Source organism: Mustela nivalis, assembly GCF_964662115.1.
Source record: "Mustela nivalis genome assembly, chromosome: 6".
NCBI lineage: Eukaryota > Metazoa > Chordata > Mammalia > Carnivora > Mustelidae > Mustela > Mustela nivalis.
In genome coordinates, this window is record NC_139025.1 from 143,276,270 (window position 1) to 143,298,031 (window position 21,762).

The window sequence follows — 21,762 nt, forward strand, 5'->3', positions numbered from 1 at the left end:
CATTTTACATTTTATATTTTATAAATTTTTCTAAGCTTTGGCCAATATTCACCGCATTTTTGAATAGCTTTTATCTATTATTGTAAATCATTTTTTTGCTACATTTGTTTAGTCATGGTTATCCATTTCTTCTTCCAAGTTTTTCAGATATGTGATATCAATTTCCAAATAAATTATTTAAAATGTTTATTTTTTATACTAAACTTCTATGAAAAACATTGATATATGTATTCTGTCATATTGTTCCCCTTTTAACTTATTTTTTTTACAATCTCTAAAAATACAATATTTATTAAGAGAAGGTATTTGGTAGAAAAATTATTCCACAGAAAATAAAATGTTTTCAATTTTACAGGGAATTTTTGCTAAATTATCAAAGGGCAAGTACTCTAAAAGCTCTTTTTTTAAAATTAAATTTATTTATTTTCAGCATAACAGTATTCAGTATTTTTGCACCACACCCAGTGCTCCATGCAATCTGTGCCCTCTATAATACCCACCACCTGGTACCCCAACCTCCCACCCACCCACCACTTCATTCCCCTCAGATTGTTTTTCATAGTCCATAGTCTCTCATGGTTCACCTCCCCTTCCAATTCCCCCCAACTCCCTTATCCTCTCCAACTCCCCATGTCCTCCATGATATTTGTTATGCTCCACAAGTAAGTGAAACCATAAGATAATTGACTCTCTCTGCTTGACTTATTTCACTCAGCATAATCTTTTCCAGTCCCATCCATGTTGCTACAAAAGTTGGATATTCATCCTTTCTGATGGAGGCATAATACTCCATAGTGTATATGGATCACATTTTCCTTATCCATTTGTCTGTTGAAGGGCAGAAAGATTCCCTTCTTTTTTTTTTTTAATAAACATATATTTTTATCCCCAGGGGTACAGGTCTGTGAATCACCAGGTTTACACACTTCACAGCACTCACTAAAGCACATACCCTCCCCAATGTCCATAATCCCACCCCCTTCTCCCAAACCCCCTCCCCCCAGCAACCCTCAGTTTGTTTTGTGAGATTAAGAGTCACTTATGGTTTGTCTCCCTCCCATCCCATCTTGTTTCATTTATTCTTCTCCTACCCACTTAAGCCCCCTTTTAATTTATTTTTAAAAATGTGAATGTGCCTTGGCAAATACATATTGTTTCTTTTTATGTTTATGTAGATTCTTCATAATTTTCCCAAGTTCATTGGCTTATGGTTTATATTTTTTTAATAATTTTCCTACTGCCAATTAATAGATTTTTTTCCATTACATTGTCTAAGTTGCTATTGCCATTATAAGTAAAAAGCATCTGGAAATCTATATCCCTGTCCAGTTTCCTCAAATCACTCATTATTTTCAGGATCTAGTTGGATTTTCTTACGGGTTCCAGGTGGACAAGCTTTTGAACTGGTGCTAATTATTATTTCTGTTTCTGGCTTCCTGCATTTACCAGCTTCAGGGATCATTTTTAACAATTATGATGAAATGAGGCATCATATTCTTATTCTCAACTTCATTAATAATGATATTAGTGTAACATGTCCTACAAGATAATAATAGATACATGTAAAATAATTTCATTGACCAAAAAAGTGGTGGAAAATGTAAATAAAACACAGTGGCAACCAACTAGTCATTTCAAGTTGAGCTATTTTTTTCCCCCTTTATCTCCCTGTCTCTTTAATTTCCTATAGCACATTCCTACAAAGTATTTTAAGGTGTTTTATATGCACATACATAGAGATCATCATGGAGTCTAAATCTAATAATTCCTTGTCAGTTTTAAATATTTTAAGTATTGTTCATTCCTATGTCAGTTGTCTATTAACTTTTTCTCCACACTGTACTTAATTGTAAGGAAATATTTAATTTTAATATAAATTAATTAATCAAGTTAATAAATATTTTTACCTTATGGATTTATCTTTGATGCTTATTTCTTAATTTTTTTAACTTTTAAAGTTTTATTTATTGAGAGAGAGATAGAGAACAAGCACAAGCAGGGGAAGCTGCAGAGGGAGAGGGAAAAGAAGAAGCAGGTTCCCCACCAAGCAGGGAGTCAAGCTCAGTCTCAGGGCCTTGGGATCATGATCTGAGGTGAAGGCAGAGGCTTAGCTGACTGAGCCCTGAGTCTAATTGTTATCTTTGATATTTAAGGAAATACTTTATCATCTCTAATTGATCCCCTATGTCACAAATACAGTTTTCTCTATGGTGCTATTAATTTTATTGTCTTAAAATTAGACTCTTTTTCTAGAAGCATTTTTAATCAGTTTCTTAGGTCTATAATTTAGTTTTTATACATTTCATTTAGTATTTTATTTTATCTTCATCATCTCTGAGTATTCCTGACCAGTACTCATTGGTCAAATATTTTTTATTAACCTATTCCACAAACTTGTTTGTTTCTATAATATTTTGTTATTACTGTTGTCGTTCTTAGGTTATGCCTTTATATTCTTTTTGTTTTGTTTTGTTTTGTTTTTTGCTTTGGTGTTTTTGTTGTATTGTTTTGTTTTCTTTTGAATTAATAAAATTAAACCTTTAGATTTCCTTAATACCTTTAATTATTGTCACTTATTTTCACAAATGATATTACCATAGTACAGTAATTCTAAATATTTCTGAATTAGCTGTATTATTTCTTTTTAGGTATAAAGTTAACTTCCAGTTACATGGACTTAATATTTTGGTCATTATATTCTAGTTTTATTGCCTTATCATTGGAAAATATAGCCTGATGCTTAACTCTAGGGAATGATGTGGGAGAGCTAGTTTCTTCTCTTTGAGTCAAAGAAGGAATCTCGTGGGCAATGGAGAGTGAGTACGTGATAGAAGTTTATCAAGTGAATATATAGAAAAAGCTCTCACAACTAAGAGGGGTCCCCACACAGTTAACAATGAGTGCCTTCAGGGTTTATATTTTTATAAAAAGGTAACCAGGCAACTTTAATCCTTTTAACGTCTCTATCAATATCTCCTTCAATGGCTTACCTCCTTTTTAGGGTCTGATTATTCTTTTTTGGTTACAGGTGATTATCATAGAGACACCCACCCCACATGACCCACCCCATACACCTAGGGCAGGGTGGTCCTCCATCCCACATGCCTAGATCAGGGTGCTCTTCCCTGGGGTAGGGTGGTCCAATTTATCTCTTTACTCTGGTTTTCCCACACCACATTTTGGGGATTTCTGAGAGCCTGTTCACAAAGTTCCCTATGGATCTCTTCCTCCCTAGCCCCACCTGTCCGTTACTCATTTTGAGAGTTGATATTACCATTGTACTGTAATTCTAAAAATTTCTGAATTAGCTGTATTATTTCTTTATAGGTATGAAGTTAACTTCCAATTATATGAATTTAATATTTTGGTCATTGTTTTCAAATTTTATTGCCTTATTCTTGGAAAATATAGCCTGATATTTAACTCTAGGAATTTATTGGCATATACTTCTGGCCTAAATAATGGCCTGTTTGTGTAAATGTTCAACTTATGCTTATATACTTACTGAAGACTATTGTTTTGGGGTCAGGATGGCTACATTTATTAATAGATCAGGACTATTAAATTCTCTAAATTTTGATGTCTCTTATTTAATCTAATTAAATTATCAGTTAATGAAAGAGGTTAAATTTTTTACATACTACTGCATCTAAACTTATCAAAGTCTTTTGCCATAATTAGACAAGTATGTCATCCTGTTTTTATACCAAGTCTTACATTAAAAAGAAATCATACTATCTGAAATATTATATCTTTATTATTATTATTATTATTATTATTATTATTTTAAAGATTGTATTCATTGGGGTACCTGAGTGGCTCAGTCACTTAAGTGTCTACCTATAGCTCAGGTCATAATACCCGGGTCCTGAGATAGAGCCCCGCAGGGGGTTCCCTGCTCAGTGGGGTGCTTCTCCCTTTTTCTTTTCTCTCTCTCTCTCTCAAATAAATAAGTAAAATTTAAAGATTATCTCTCTCAAATAAATAAGTAAAAATTTTTTTCTCAATGGGAGGGAGAAGCAGACTCTCCACTGAGCAGGAAGTCTGATGCAGGGCTCAATACCAGGACCCTGGGATCATGACCTGAGCTGAAGGCAGATACTTGAACCGACTAAGTCACCCAGGCACTCCAGTTGTTTATTTATTTTTATTATGCATATGTTTTATCTCTCTTTTCTTCAAGTCTTTTTTTCTATATTTTTACTTTTTTCATAAGACTGAATTATTTCAAGATGACTTGGTCGTCCTCTTTTCCCCCACCCCATAGGTCATAGAGTACATTTTAATTGTTAAAATAATATTAGTATTTAAGTGCTGCCTACACAAATTAAGGCAAATTATCTGTGGTCTGTATTCCTAAAAATATTTTTTTTATTATGCCTTCCTATTCCAATGACATTTTATAAGGATCTAAAAGTTTACATCTGTGATTATTTTTTTCAAGATAATAAAGCTATTACTTCATTCTTTTTTATATCTGATGTTATTTAAAAATTTTCTGTCAGTCTGATTCTTGTTTCTTTATTAATGAATTATTTTTTTTCTCTCTAACACTTATGATTTTTTTTTTTGTCTTTGGTATGTATGCCCTACTTTGGTATTCATAGAGTCAACTATAGTTATGAATATTCTTTTCTTTTCTTGTATGTAAGTTTTAATCCAGTGTCTTGACTATTTTATGCTTGAGAAATAGATGTACATTAATATTCAATATTTCTTTCCTTTTTTCTTTTTTCATTTAAAAAAAAGTCATTTATTTTATTTTATTTAAAAATATTTATTTATTTATATTTATTTGGAGTAGAGAGAGAGAGAGGTCATGAAGAGTGGCTGATTATATACTTTCAATTTGGGAGGAGGTTAGGGATAGCATAAGCCTCCAAGGTATTTTATAAACAAGGTTTCCAGGACCTTGAGGGGGCTAGCTATTGTTAGGGAAAGGTCATTTATTACTATTTAGTAAAAACCCAGGGAAGAGACTCTTCTGATGTGTATCAGTGGGTATATGCTTGGGAGATGATTGCCAATGTATATCTTGAGGGCAGGGGTGGGGAGTAGAGATAAAGAAGTTTCCAAAGTAATTTTTACATGTGAAAGTAGATTTTCAGTATCCTGGGGGGTGGACTAAGAATGCTTTTTGCCCTGAGTGGACTTGTCCACATTGAAGCAGCTGAGTCCCCAGAGGAACTTCAAGGACTTGTCAACAGGCTATGAGTAGTAATGAAATCTAATTTTTTCTCTAGCTTTTGTTCCACACACATCACCTACATCTTACATCTCTTTTATATTGATAATTTTAATGCTTTGCTGGTATCCAGATGACTATATCCTTAAGTGACTTCTTATCTCTATTGAACCCATTACGTATTCTATCCATTGTATTCTTAATTCAACTAGATTACATATATTTAATCTATTAGTACCACTAGGTTCTTATTTTTGTTTTTATTTCAAAATCTTTCCTTATTTCCTTACACTATTTATTGGGTATATTTTAAATCCCTGATATACTCACTTATTATATATAAGCTGTCAACCTTATTCTTATTTTGAGGTAGTTATATCTTTTTGGGTTTTAGGACATCATACCAACTATGCCAAATAATTTTCAGACAACAGCAGGGTCTCCATGAATTCAACTAAATTCTGACACTATCTACCTGAACATAGCGTAAGATTTCATCAGTTAAGGGATCAGTTCTACAAGACTATCTCCAACCCCACCTCAGATGCCAGTCTCACTGTAAGCCCCAGGTTATTACCTGTGCTTGTGACTGAGCAACTATAGGTTGGAGGTCCCAGTGGCCTATTTCTTACAATCTTTTAATTTGCCTCAGGGACTCACAAAACTCAGAAAAATACTTAATTTATATTTGCCAGCTTATTAAAAGATATAATAGAGGATTTAAACCAATAGCTAGATAAAGAAGTACACAGGGCAAGGTATGGAGAATGGGCACAGAGCTTCTATTACCTTCTGTAATACTGCTACCCTTCCTGCCTTTTCATACATTTAACAAACTAAAAGCTTTCTGAACCCAGTCCTTTCAGGTTTTCTGTGGAGGCTTCATGACATAGTCATGACTGACTAAATCATTGTCATTTGCTGATCTAATCTCCAGCTCCTCTTCCCTCCTCAGATAATCCTGAATTGGGGGAAGGGGAGGCATGTTGGGCAAAATGTTATAAAGGCTTTCACCAAGTGGTTGGTCCTTCAGGCAAACAGCCCTTGCCCTTGAGTGAGGTCTGAAGGTCACTTCATTAACATAACAAAACACACCTCCCTCACCCTTATCACAGGAAACTCCAAGAGTTTTAGGAGCTGTGAGTCAGTAGCCATGGTTGAAAACCAAATATTCAGATGACCAAAATATATTTCTTGTAAACCACAATATTACACTACATGCTTGAGTATTTAATCATGTGATCTTTTAAACTAATACTTTTCTAAGAGTATAAACTGTTCTGTCAGTAATCTGGATTGGGGAGTGATGTATTGCCAAATTTCTGTCCTTTTAGTCCAGGAAGTCAAAGAAAAACAACAGGAGAGCCCCTTAGGGCAGGAAGTTCCAAGTAACAATGTTGACTACTACTCCCTTTTCTTGATTTTTTTTTAAACAAGCAAATAATCTCTTCAGAGTTGCAGTTAAAGCCAAGAACATGCGGAATTGGGAGAAAAATATAGTTAAATTTGGAGACTTGCAGAGGTAGAATCAGAGTAGTGAAAGCCATTACAGTAACTGAACTAACTGAGGTCAGTCTTTGGTGAATCACAGAAACAGGTGGAGTTGTCAAACAAAGGAATCTTTGTTTACAACATACAAGGAGATCACAGGGAATAAGTTCCAAAGCCTTGACTGTTTGAACAGGAGAGGGATTTTTATTTAGTATTTAAGATGAATATTCAGAAGGGAGAGTTTTATTATCCCGTGTATGGTTGGTCATAAGGTTGTGAATGCATGCACATCCACATATTTATTTGTTCAATATGTATTGCATGCTCACCTGAATGAAGCTTGTATTCCACCGAGGGCAGAAACTTCAACGTCAGAATAAAGCAGAGGTAACTGTTGGACAAGGGAAAGGGACTCTGCAGGCTTCAAGAGCAGATATAAACTAGATGGGGTCTTGGGCTCATTTTCTGGGACAAGGAATGCAAGGCCTTGATTACTTTTGAAATAGCACTAGGAGTTTTTCCACTGATTTATTGTCTCAATAGCTTAGGCTATTTCCTGGTCTGGTGGTGACTGTTAGTTTTCCCATTGCCTTATTCCCTCAAAATCCTTAACTAGTGAGATTTTTGCATTTCTTTGTAAGAACCTCCCAGGAAGTTTTGGAAGAAGTGTGCTTGGGCAAGTACACAGGTGGGGTATAGATCATTAAAAATAGCTGAGGACAAAAAATGACTTTTCTTATGTCAGGAAAACTATATCTCATCTTTAATTTTCTGGGAACCTCTAACTTTTCTGCTGATGTTACCAGCAGGCATCTGAGATATTACTGATTGTTCTCTTGAACCTAAGGAAAAGGAAATGTAGAAAGCAAAAGACAAAACTTTAAAATCTATCCTGCAACTCATCAATTCACTGTAGCCACCTCTCTGTCTTTCTCTTTCTCTTTTCCTCTCTTTCTCTTTCTCTCTCATATACGCAAAACACACGCAAATCAACTTAAAACAATTTTTAATTTTCCGTATTCCGTTTTAATACACATGAGGCATGATAATTTTTCTTAGTAAATACAAGGAAAAAAATCTAGGATTCCATCATTCTGTGTGATTAAAGTATTGAGGAATTTACTTCCAATAGCACTTATAAAAACATTTTATTTAAGTAATATTATATAATCAGGTGCCTGCATTTTTCTTATTCTCCAACTACTGTTATTTGGCAATTAATATTTTGTCAATCAATATTCCCCTATATCTGAATGTGTGGGCAGTGAGAGATGAGTTAGAGGCAAGGATGGTGAAAAATGGGTTACACATTAGAAGACTGAGGGCACAACCTCCCGACTTTGTGACTTCTGAGATCCTGGGCCTAACAAACCAGGAGACACTGGTACTGAAAATATTATCTCCCCTTATACCTCTACCCCAGAGTAACCCCTAGATCTATCATAATGCATTTGCATTGCCATCCCCATGGAAAAGAGTTGCCATGATGGTTCCAGAACAAACCTTTTAAGGTAAAAAACAACTCTTTCCACCAGGCTCCCTCAAAAAAACTGAAAACTCCAGAATAAACCAGCTCTCTTTACACCTTAAAGACCTGGAGAATAAACAACAAATTAAGCCAAACCCACATGCAAGAAGGGAAATAATCAAGATTAAAGCAGAGATCAATGAGATAGAAATTAGAGATACAGTAGAACACATCAATGAAACTAGAAGCTGAATTTTGAAAGAATCAATAAGATTGATAAACTACTGGACAAACTAATCCAAAAGAAAAGAGAGAATACCCAAATTAATAAAATTATGAATGAAAAGGAAAAGATCATGACTAATAGCAAGGAAATAGAAACAATCATCATAAATGATTATTAACAGTTGTAACAGTTATATGACAGTAAGTTAAGCAACCTAGACAAAATAGATGCATTCCTAAGAACCTATAAACTTCCAAAACTGAATCAGGAAGAAATTGACAACCTGAATAGACCAATATCTAGTTAGGAGATCGAAGCAGTCATCAAAGACCTCCCAAAAAACAAGAGCCCAGGACCTGGTGAATTCCCTGGAGAATTCTACTAAACTTTCAAAGAAGAAATAACACCTATTCTTCTGAAGCTGCTTCCAAAAATAGAAACAGAAGAAAAACTTCCAGACTCTTTCTATGAATCCAGCATTACTCTGATCCACAAACCAGGCAAAGACACCATCCAAAAGGAGAATTTCAGACCAATACCCCTGATGAATATGGATGCCAGATTCTCAACAAGATCCTAGCTAAAAGGATCCAACTGTACACTGAAAAGATTATCCACCATGACCAGGTGGGATTTATGCATGGGATGCAAGGGTAGTTCAACACTCACAAATCAGTCAATGTGATAGAACAAATCAATAAAAGAAGAGAGAATAACCACATGGTCCTCTCAATTGATGCAGAAAAAGCATTTGGTAAGATACAGCATCCACTCCTGATTAAAACACTTCAAAGTACAGGGATAGAGGGAACATTCCTCAACTTCATAAAATCTATCTATGAAAAACCCACAGCGAATATCATCCTCAAATGGGAATAGCTGACAGCCTACCAATTGAAATCAGGAACACGACAAGGATGTCCAAAACCCTGTTATTCAACACAGTACTAAAAGTCCTAGAAACAACAATCAGACAAGACAAAAAAATAAAAGGTATTATAATTGGCAAAAAATAAGTCAAATTCTCTCTCTTTGCTGATGACATGATACTTTATATAGAAAACCCAAAAGACTCCACCCCCCCAACTACTAGAAGTCATAACAGCAATTCAGTAATGTGGCAGGATACAAAATTAATGTACAGAAATCAGTTGGTTTCTGTAGAAAGGGAAATTAGAGAATTGATTCCACTTCCTATAGCACCAAGAACCATAAAATACCTTGGAATAAACGTAACCAAAGAGGTAAAGGATCTGTACTTGAGGAACTACAGAACAATCATGAAAGAAACTGAAGAAGACACAAAAAGAATGAAGATCATTCCACGTGCATGGATTGGAAGAATAAACATTGTGAAAATGTCTATACTGCCTAGAGCCATCTATACTTTCAGTGCTATCCTGATCAAAATTCCACTGGAACTTTTCAAAGAGCTGGAACAAACAACAACAAACAATTCCAAACAATTTGTATAGAACCAGAAGAGACCCTGAAATGCTAAGGGAATGTTGAAAAAGAAAAAGCAAAACTGGGGGCATGATGTTGCCTAATTTCAAGCTTTACTACAAAGCTTTGTTCACCAAGACAGCATGCTACTGGCATAAAAACAGACATGTAGACCAGTGGAACAGAGTAGAGTGCCCAGATATGGACCATCAACTCTATGGTCAAAAAATCTTTGACAAAGCAGAGAAAATTATCTAGTGGAAAAAAGACAGCCTCTTCAATCAATGGTGCTGGAAAAATTGGACAGCTATGTATGGAAGAATGACACTCAACCATTCTCTTATACCATACATAAAGATAAATTCGAAATGGACAAAAGACCTCAACGTGAGGCAGGAATCTATCAAAATCCTAGAGGAGAACATAGGCAGTAACCTCTTGGACACTGGCCACAGCAAATTCTTTCAAGACATGTCCCCAAAGACAAAGGAAACAAAAGCAAAAATGAACTTTTGGGACTTCATCAAGATCAAAAGTTTCTGCACAGCAAAGGAAACAGTCAACAAAATGAAGAGACAACCCACGGAATGGGAGAAGATTTTCACAAATGACATTACAGATAAAGGGCTGATATCCAAGATCTATAAAGAACTCCTCAAACTCAACACACACAAAACAGATAATCATGTCAAAAAATGGGCAGAAGACATGAACAGACACTTCTCCAAAGAAGACATACAAATGGCAAACAGATGCATGAAAAAATGTTCATCATCATTAGCCATCAGGGAGATTCAAATCAAAAGCACACTGGGATACCACCTTACACAGTTAGAATGGCCAAAATTAACAAGGCAATAAACAACAAGGGTTGGAGAGGATGTGGAGAATGGGGAACCCTCTTACACTATTGGTGAGAATGCCAGTTGGTGCAGCTACTTTGGGATACAGTGTAGAGACTCCTTAAGAAATTAAAATTGGAGCTATCCTACGACCCTGCAATTGCACTACTGAGTATTTACCCCTAAGATACAGATGCAGTGAAAAGAAAGGACATCTGTACCCTAATGTTTATAGCAGCAATGGCCACAGTCATTAAACTTTGGAAAGAACCAAGATGACCTTCAATGGATGAACGGATAAAGAAGATATGATCCGTTTTTACAATGGAGTACTATGCTTCCTTCTGAAAGGAAGGATACCCAACTTTTGTATCAACATGGACGGGACTGGAGGAGATTATCCTGAGTGAAATAAGTCAAGCAGAGATTGTCAATTTTCATATGGTTTCACTTAATTGTGGAGCATAAAGAATAACACGGAAGACACTGGGTGATCAAGAGGAGAAGTGAGTGGGGGGAAATTGGAGGGGAAAACAAACCATGAGAGACTGTGGACTCTGAGAAACAAACTGAGAGTTTTGAGGGGAGGGGGCAGAGGTTTGGGTAAGCCTGTTAATGGGAGTTATGGAGGGCACATATTGCATGGAGCACTGGATATGGTGCATAAACAATGAATTTTGGAACCCTGAAAAAAATAAAATAAAAGTGACAACAACAACTCCTCTTCCCAACCTGTGGTAGGAGTCCCCCAAATGATTGGAAGCAGCCCCCATTAGAGATCACTCCACTGCATGTTGAAGCTCCTCCCACTTCAAAAAGACCAAGAAATATCCAATCCCAAAACAAAGTAAGGGCCAGCTCCACCTCATGGAATACCACCTGCTCTCCCTTAGATAGTGTGCTGTTGCTTTAATAAACCTGCCTTCTGCTTTCACTTTGGGCATTGGTCTCTAATACTTTATTGTGTGGTTGTCAAGAGCCAAGATACAATGCTTTTAGCACTGACACATACCTCATTTTATTAAAACTTCAAAGTTATTTAAATTTCCAGATGTAAATCCAGTTAATTTTTGAGCAATGTGGGGGTTAAGAGAACCCATATCCCACATAGTCAAAAATTTACATACAGCTTTTGACTCCCACCAAATCTTAACTACTAATAGTCTACTGCTGGTCAGAAGCTTTACCAATAACATAGTGTATTAACACATATTTTCTATATGTGTTATATACTGTATTCTTATAATAAAATAAGCTAGAAAATATTATTATTAAATTGTAAGAAAAAAAAAACATTTGCAGTACTGTATTTGTAACAAAAAAAAAAAAATCCACCTATTAGAGGATCCATGCAGTTCATATCCAAATTGTTCAAAGGTCAACTGTAATTTCTTCAAGGGTCTTCACAAAGCCTCTGTAGATGTCCTTGTTCCTGTATATTTTCATTCTGATCAGTCAGTGTTTAAAGATTGCAACTTACTGGTAGCAAAGGCTTAACTGTAATAAACAAAGAAACAAACAAAAAATAAGAGAAATATGTTTTCTCTCCTAATAGGATTTTTAAAAAGTGAAATTGATGGGTTGTTTAATATAAAGAATGCTGAAAATATTATGGAAGCTGCAAGATCAAATTTGGACCCTGTTAGATAACACTAGACCATCATTTTAGTTTTTTCAAAGGAAGTTTTGTCAATGATTTATATTTATTATTAATTTATTATTAAGTAAATATTAGTAAATATTAAGTAAGTAAATATTAGTAAATATTAAGTAAATGTATGTGTTTAATAAGAAGAATAATGTGTTTTATAAGTTGGAACAAACAGGCAACTTCTGCCACTGATTATTACATAATTAATACATAATTTGATACGTTTATGCTAATATAAGCAAACAATATTGATATATATTAAGATTGAATAACAAGCATAAGAACAGTGAATTAATTTGGAGTATATTATAAAAATAAACCATTTCCATGTCACAAAAATATCCTAACAAGTTTAGGCTTTCTTTTTATTAATTCATATGAATTGGTATTATTCTTCAAGTGTTATTTTTTTCTAAGCTCTTTCAGAGAACTTTTTAATAAAATGTTATCACCTAAAAATATATATGCTGCAATTGATCTGAATGCTGAATCTATTTGAATTTGTTTCTAGTCCAGAGTCCATGAATAATAAGCTATATCTCTAAAACAATTTTTTAAAAGAAAACTGGATCTCACTATAGATTTTCTTCAACATCAAAGAGAATAAAATTGCACATATCTTAGCAGGAAAATAGAAGTTGCTAGACAGCTATATAATATCAAATTTAGTACATTTACACATAAATCATTTAGCTTAGATGTAATAATAAACTAAATCAGAATGCTAGTAGTCTGTGGTTGAGTATCAAATATAATAAATGTATGTCTAGTAAAGAATGAAAAATAAATTCATTAATTAATAAAGTATCTCTCTCCTCACACATTTTACCATTGACCTTTCTGAAGTGTTGTTTATGTAGCTTCTTTTTGAATTTTAAAATATTAATTTCTTTCTATGGGGCACCTGTGTGGCTCAGTTGGTTAAGCCGCTGCCTTCGGCTCAGGTCATGATCTCAGGGTCCTGGGATCGAGTCCCGCATCAGACTCTCTGCTCAGCAGGGAGCCTGCTTCCCTCTCTCTCTCTCTTTCTGCCTGCCTCTCTATCTGCTTGTGATATTTCTCTGTCAAATAAATAAATAAAATCTTTAAAAAGTAGATTAATTTCTTTCTAAATGTATAATATGCTGATAAATCTCTATCAAAATTCATTTGAAAGATTAAAATACAATTGAATCACTTGTGTGGTTGATTTTTTAAATAATTTTAGATCATTTTGCTGAGGACAATAAAATATTTTAAAGATTTCATATTGTTTATGTACCAAGTTAACCCAAACCTAAAGGCTTGAAACAGCACATACTTATTACCATACAGTTCTGCAGATCAGAAGCCACAGTGCATCTCACCAGCTACATTTATCTTTGAAACCTCTAAGGGAGAATCCATTTTCTTGTCTTTTCCAGCTTCAGAAAGAATTTCTAGGTTTGTGGCCTTTTTCTTGAAAATTGAACCCAGCAAAGGTCAGTGGGTTCTTATGATGCCAGCTCTATTACCCACTCTTCCTCTCTTGTCTTCTGGGTTTAGGTGTATTCAGATAATCCATATAACCTCTTTACTTTGAAATTGTTTGTTTAACATCCCTGGTTCAAAGAGTTACCTTAATTTCCCTTTTCTTTTTTCTATTCACTTATTGTTGGGTTTTATTTTATTTTATTCTATTTTATTTCATTTTTAAAAATTTATTTAAACTTAACAACAACAACAACAAAAATTCATTCTTCCTCTACATCTCCCTTCCTCTAAGTCCTTCTCTGGCAACCACCAGTCTGTTCTCTGTATACACAGCTTGAGCTTGGTTGCCTGCCTGCCTGCCTGCCTGCCTGCCTTCGTTCCTACTTTCCTTCCTTCCTGCCTGCCTTGTCTCCCTCCTTCTTCCTTACCTCCCTTCCTCTGTACTTTCTTCCTTCCTTCCTTCCTTACTTTTATTCTCATTCCACATACAAGCATTACTCAGAGGTGTTGCAGGTTTAGTTTCAAACCACCACAATAAAGTGAATATTACAGTAATGAGAGTCAAATATTTTTTTAATTTTCCAGTGCATATAAAAGTTATATTTATACTATACTGTACTAAGTGTGAAATAATGTTATATCTAAAAGTGTAGGTATCTTAATTAAAATACTTTTTTGGGTAAAAAACTGCTGTCATCTGAGCTTTCAGTGACTCAGTCTTTTGCTGGTGGAGGTCTTGCTTCCTCATTGATGATTGCTAACTAATTAGAGTGGTGGCTACTAAAGGCTTGGATGGTTAGGGCTATTTCTCAAATGAAGAAAATAATGAACTTTGCATCATGGAATGACTCTTCCTTTTGTAAATGATTTTTCTGTAGAACATCTTTCAAAACTGGGTTTAATTTTCTCAAACCCTGCAACTGCTTTATCACCTGTTTATGCAATATTCAAAATGCTTTGTTGATATTTAAACAATCTGCACAGCATCTTCATAAAGAGTCGATTCTATCTCAAGAAGCGACTTTCTTTGTCCACCCATAAGAAGCAAACGTTACCCATTCAAGTTATATCATGAGATTACAATGATTCAGTCTCATTTTCAGGCCCTAATTCTCTTGCTGTTTCCACCAAATCTGAAGTCTTGAATAAATCAAAGTCATCCATGAGGGTTGGAATCAACTTCTTTTTTGTTGTTGTTGTTTGTTTGTTTGTTTTTAGATTTTTAATTTATTTATTTGACACACAGCGGGAGATCACAAGTAGGCAGAGAGACAGGCAGAGAGAGGGGGGGAGGCAGGCTCCCTGCTGAGCAGAGTCCTATGCAGGGCTCGATCCCAGGACCCTGAGACCATGACCTGAGCTGAAGGCAGAAGCTTAACTCACTGAGGCACCCAGGTAACCCTGGAATCAACTTCTTCCAGATTCTTGTTATTAATTCCTGTTGTCCATCTCTATTAGAACTCTAAGGTGACCCAGTGCATTGTCATTGAACAGTCATATTTTGAAAGGAATCTTCCCCCCCATGCCCCCAAGCAGTAACTTCCAATGGTTGGCTAAAATATTCAGGAAATTATGTTGTAAACAGATGTGCTGTCATACAGGCTTTGTTGTTCCATTTAAACGTCACAGGAAGAGTAGATTTAGCATCATTCTTAAGGCCCCTGGGATTTTTGGAATGTTAAATGAGCATTGAATTCAACTGAAAGTCATCAACTACATTAGCCTCTAGCAAAAGAGTCAGCCTGTTTTTTGAAGCTTTGGAGCTAAGTATTAACTTCTTTTCTATAGCTCTGAAAATCTTAGATGGCATCTTCTTCTAATACAAAGCTGCTTTATCTTCATTGAAAATATTTTGTTTAGTGTAGCCACCTATGTTAATTATCTTAGCTAGATCTTCTAAAAAACCTGTTGCTTCACCTTGTACTTTTATGCTATAGAGACAACTTCTTTCCTTAAAACCTTATAAGCCAACATCTGCTGGCTTCAGACTTTTCTTCTGCAACTTCCTCATCTCTTCAGTCTTCTCAGAGATGAAAACCAGGGCCTTGCTTTGGATTGGGCTTGTTTTGGGAATGCTTTGGTTTGTTTGATCTTCTGTCCCAAACCACTGAAACTTTCTTCATATAAACAATAAGGCTGTTTAACTTTTCATTTATGTGTTTACTAGAGTAGTACTTTAATTTCCTTCAAAAACTTTAATCTTTCACAATTGGACTATTTGGCCCAAGATGCCTACTTTTGACCTGTCTCAGCTTTTAACATGCCCATTTCACTAAGCTTAATTGCTTCTAGCTTTTGATCTAAGGTAAGAGATGCTTGACTCTGCTTTTCACTTGAACACTTAGAGCTGTTATAGGATTATTAACTGACCTAATTTCAATCTTGTTCTGTGTCAGGGAACAGGAATAGCTGAGGAGAGGGAGAGAGTTGGGGGCATGACTGGTCTGTGGTATAGTCAGAAATACTCAGCATTTATCAGTTAAGTTTACCATCTTATAGGGGCATAGTTTGTGGTCCCCAAAACAATTACAATAGTAAAAAAAATACCAATCTCTTATCATCATAACAAATATAATAACAATGAAAAAGTTTGAAATATTGTGAGAATTACCCAAATGTGACACAGAGACATAAAGTGAGCCAAGGTTGTCAGAAAAATAATACCCCTAGACTTGCTTGATGAAAAGTTGACACAAATCTTCAATTTGTAAAACAAAACAAAACAAAGCTATAATATCTTGAATGTGCAATAAAATGAGGTACAGCTACATATAGTCTTCTGGGACTGCAAGCATAAACCCTGTTGGCTACTAAAGCTAGGTGATCTGGAAGTATACTTCTGGGCAGCAGTCACAAAGATATGGCTTCCAGGTAAGTGTATAAGTTCTTTCCTGGGTTATGGAGGCAAGCTAAAACCAGGCAGAGGAATAGCACCAAAATGGCATTTCCAGCCTAAGTTTTTGAGAGAAGCTCTGTAAGCCACTAAATGTGTGCCAAACCTGAAGCCTGCCCCTCATGTTGAAGCTCTAAAGTAAGCAAAGGAACCCCCTTCACAGAAAGTCTTAGGAGTATTCCACAGTCCATTGTGTGTGCAGTGTCCTGGTGGTAGCCAGCCAAGAACGATCCTTCTAATTGCTACAGTCTCATTGGACACAAGAATACAGTCTTACCCCATCATCAGAGCCAGGCAATCAAGAGGTGTTCCCTGGATTGTGGCAGCTGCAAAAAAACTGGGGCACCAGACAAAAACCTGGACAATGGCTGCTTGTAAATCTCCCTCCAGGAGACAGTGATTCTCTGGAGCAAGCCAGAGGGTGAGCATGAAGACAGTGCCCACCCCCCAAGGTTTCTGGAAAGATTATAGTTTGTCCCTAGTTTCATGTTTAATTATAAGCCTGCCACTCAGGTCACAATCATTACAGATATGTAATAAATCTCATTTACAGAAAGACTTTAATTCTGTTGCATCTTGCCAGGCCCTGGGGCTAGTAGTCATCTAAGAACTCTTCCTCTGTTGGTTATAGTCCTGTGGGATCCAGGGCATAAACCCCACTAGCTATCAGAACCAGGTGATGTAGAGGTGTTCCCTGGTGGCAGTCATAAAAAATTAAGGCATAAGATGGGGATCTGAGCTCCTTTCTGAGTGACATCAACTATTACAGTTTCGTGTGACTTCTTTAGATTCAGGTAAATGGAAATATTTGTGCAATTATCCTGAGGTAGAATGGCAAGAAGGGGGAATTCTAGGAAATTAAATATGCAATGTCTCTATATTAGCATGTGGGAAATAGATGATAGTATAGTCAGTGGTAAACATGGGAATTAAGTAAAAAATCAAATAAGGAGGAATCTTTCTGTAAGAAGATGCTGAGATTATCTTAAATTCTGAAAGCTTTTGATAGATAATTAATTTAATCAGACCTATATTTAAGAAGATTGTTCTAGTAATTATTGGAAAATTAAATGGAGTTTGGGGTGGAATTATGAATCAATAATGATAAGTTTAGAGTTTGCAGCAGTAACAGAGAAGAGAATGAAATTATCCAGATGGGTGGAGAAAAACACATTTTGTGAAACAAGCAGGTCATAATCTATGAGCTCTCCAATCTAAAAGTATCTATCACCAAAGGTTTGCTCACTTGAACAGAGGTTTCACCTGTTCATGGTAGGACTAAGTTCACAAAAAATAAGTTCTACATGAACTAGCAGTGTTATGCTATTTCTATTAGTTCTCTTTCACTACATGTTAAACATTCTTGACTGCCATAGAAGTGTGGATTGTAGTAGTCACAAGTGTGTCTTTTCAAGGAATGGATACCATAGGAAAGGGACTTTAACTATTATTTTTATCATCCCTTTGACTAATAGGGTATAGTAATTTGAACTGTGTGCAGGGTAGGTGTCCTCTTCCTTCTTTTTTATATAAAATTTATTGCCTGGTTGAAAATGAAAATTTTCCTGGAAATAATTGATTTCAGCAGAAACATGCTCTCCTTGCTTAACATTCTTCATGATATTTTTTTTTTTTTAGACATTTGGCACGTTTTATTTAAAATTTTTTTTTTAACTTTTTATTTTTTATAAACATATATTTTTATCCCCAGGGGTACAGGTCTGTGAATCACCAGGTTTACACACTTCACAGCACTCACCAAAGCACATACCCTCCCCAATGTCCATAATCCCACCCCCTTCTCCCAAACCCCCTCCCCCCAGCAACCCTCAGTTTGTTTAAGCCCGAAGACACCTACATGATATTTTTATATACATTTACATACAAACAAAAGAATATTTGAGATTGGTTATTGCGGGAGGAAGTTAAAGGTAATGAGAAGGGAGAGGCTTTTGGTTTGTGATAATAAGGTGCTATTTCTTAATCTGGGTGGTAGTTACATGGATGTGACCAATTTGTGATAAATGTGATAAATGACCTATATACTTAATGATTTATGCATATTTCTGTGTATATATTATAATTCAAAAATATATTTGATTTTAAGAATATAAGTAATATATATTTAAGATATAAAGCATACAAAAAAACCTTTAAGGATTTCTTTAAATACTTAGAAGTACCAGAAAGCATTATCCAAATAAAGAACTTAAAAATGATCAATACCATTGAATTTATTATCTATATGCTTCCACTTTTATACATTTCTATCTCCTCATCTTAGAGGTAACTGATATACTGATTTGCATTTTTTATTTATTTTCCTTTTCTTGAAAAAAAAAAAGTTGCATCCCAAACCTATGTAACCCTAAACAAGATTTGTTTTCTTTTGCTTGTTTTAGAGCTTTACCAAAAATGCTTATACACTGTGTGTAGTCTTCTGTGATTTGTTTTTTCCATGTTGTTACATGGATTTTTCTTTCTATCAATTTAATGGAAAAACACCCTTATCGGCTAAATGTGTTGTAGTATCTTCTCCTGTTTTGTGGCTTATTGTTTTACTCTTTGAATGATGTCATTTGATGAATGGGGTTTTGAAATTATAATGTGGTTATATTTATTATCTTTTCTTTTCCAGTTAATAGTTTTGGTGTCTTATTTAGGAAATCATTCCTTATTCTAAAGTCATATAGATAATCTTCTATATTATCTTTTGAGTTTTGAAAGAGGTGTACTTTCACATGTAAATCTTAATCTCTCTGGAATTGAAGTAGGAGTACAATAGACTTGTTTTCCATATGGGCAATTAATTATATCAGCACCATTCATTAAACAGTTCTTCATTTTCTCACAGCTTTGCAATGCAACCTCTGTCATATAACAAATTTACATACATAGGCATGTTTCCAGGCTCTCTGTTGGATATTTATCTATCCCTATGCCAATATCATACTGTACTGTTACTGTAAATTCCTAATGTCTTGATAATTTGTAGGGCGAGGCTCTTCCACTTTTTCTTCTTCTTTAGAACTCCATATGCATTTTAGGATTAATTTATTGATCTCCTTATAAGATCCAGCCATGCCTATGATTTTAAAATTATTACATCTTTGGCTCAATGTGGGCAGGTTTGACCTCTTTATATTGAGTAGTCTTAACCATTAAGATTAGATGACTCTCTTTTACTTAGGTCTCTTTAATGTTGTTCTATAGAGTTTTATAATTTTCTCCATATAGGTCTTTGCCTTCTTTACATTTTTTAAGACTTGTTTGTAGGTACCTTACATATTTTGTTGCTATTGTAAATTTTTTGAATTGCATTTTTGTACTGCTTGGTTTTTGTGGCACAGACATGAAATTGAATATTTATTTGTATTTTCTCTAGCTCTCTTTAAACTTGTATTAATTTTAATAATTTATAAGCAAATATCTTGTGTTTTCTATGTAAAAAGTCATACATTTGTGAGTAATGACCATTTATTTTTTCCTTTTCAATCTTTGTGACAGTTTTTCTTATTCCTTACTATGTACCAGGATCTGCAGTAAAACTTTAAATAGCAGTGGTTATAGATTGTAACTGATTTTAATTTAAATACTTGGAGGGCCTTCTTTTATAAACGTGGTTTCATGACACCATCTCTCTTTGGAAATTGCTCAAAATTAACAGCAATTTTTTTAAATGGAAAAAAAAAGACCCACATTCTCTATCTTCATTAAAATTAGGGGACACATATAATTCATAAACATGAAAATACACATAAAATCTTCTCAAAATTACTGAGCAAAGAGGACCAAAGACATTCTAGAAGGCAAGAAATAGATATCTAAATGATGCATAGCTGCAGTATCTGAAAAATAAAGTCAAAACAAAGGAACAGAAATTAAGTTCAAGATATTATTCAAAAAAGCTTTCTTGAGATTTAAAAAACAAAATGAAACAACACTGGAATCTGTACATTGCAAAGGCACATTTTATGGCGAAAAAAAACCCTGGCCAGAAAACTCAATATTAGGACATGGCTAAGTAAATTACTTGGACTCTAAAGATAAGGAAGGAATCTTTTGGGTAGTGGTATAAAAAGAACAAGAGACTTGTAAGGGAGGAAAGAATCTAGCCATCCATAGATTTCTCCACAGCAACAGACAGAGGGGAAGAGCTACAAAATACTCAGGGGAAGAAATCGTGAGCCAAGGATTTTTTTTTATTCAACCAAGATGTTCTTCAAGTATAAAGACCTCAGATAAACAAGTTTGAATATGTAAAAAACCAAGGAATATTTTCCCATGAACCTTTCTTGAGAACAACCACTGGAAAATTAATTTAAATCAAGAGATGAGCTGGGGAAATTGTGGCAAAGGAATTCATGACATTATTTTGTTGAGTATTGAACATATGTAACTATAAAACCAGGACTTAAACAAATGTGGGGCTTATGGTGACAGAACAGAATGTGAAAGTTATATGCCTATATATGTAGAAATGTGAAAGTTATATGCCTATATATGTAGAAATGAGACAGCTAACTAAAATTGGAAAGGAGGAGGAAACAACATGAAAGATAAGATCACTGATTACAAAGGTGCTCTGTTAGGGGTGCCTGAGTGGCTCAGTGGGTTAAAGCCTCTGCCTTCGGCTCAGGTCATAATCCCAGGGTCCTGGGATTGAGCCCCACATGGGGAGCCTGCTTCCTCCTCTCTCTCTGCCTGCCTCTCTGCCTACCTGTGATCTCTGTCTGTTAAATAAATAAAATCTTTAAAACAAAACAAAACAAAAAACAAAGGTGCTCTGTTAGATAGGAGTTAAACCCTTCAGAGCTGAAAAACCAGTAATGTAATTATAGACGTATTTAAAAATATAAACATAAATATTGTTACAGTTAATATTATCAACTTAAATTAGGAAGTAGAGAAGAAGAAATAAAATGGAACACTTTTATCATTATTCAAAGTAGGGATAATTATGTCAAAAGACATAAATAAGTAATGACATGATATAAAGTCATAATTATGAAACAATGATTAAAACGAAAGGGCAAACCTCCTTTACTACCAGAGGAACTACACATAAAAAATAAGAAAGGGGACCAGGATATTAAGTGTCTTTAAAA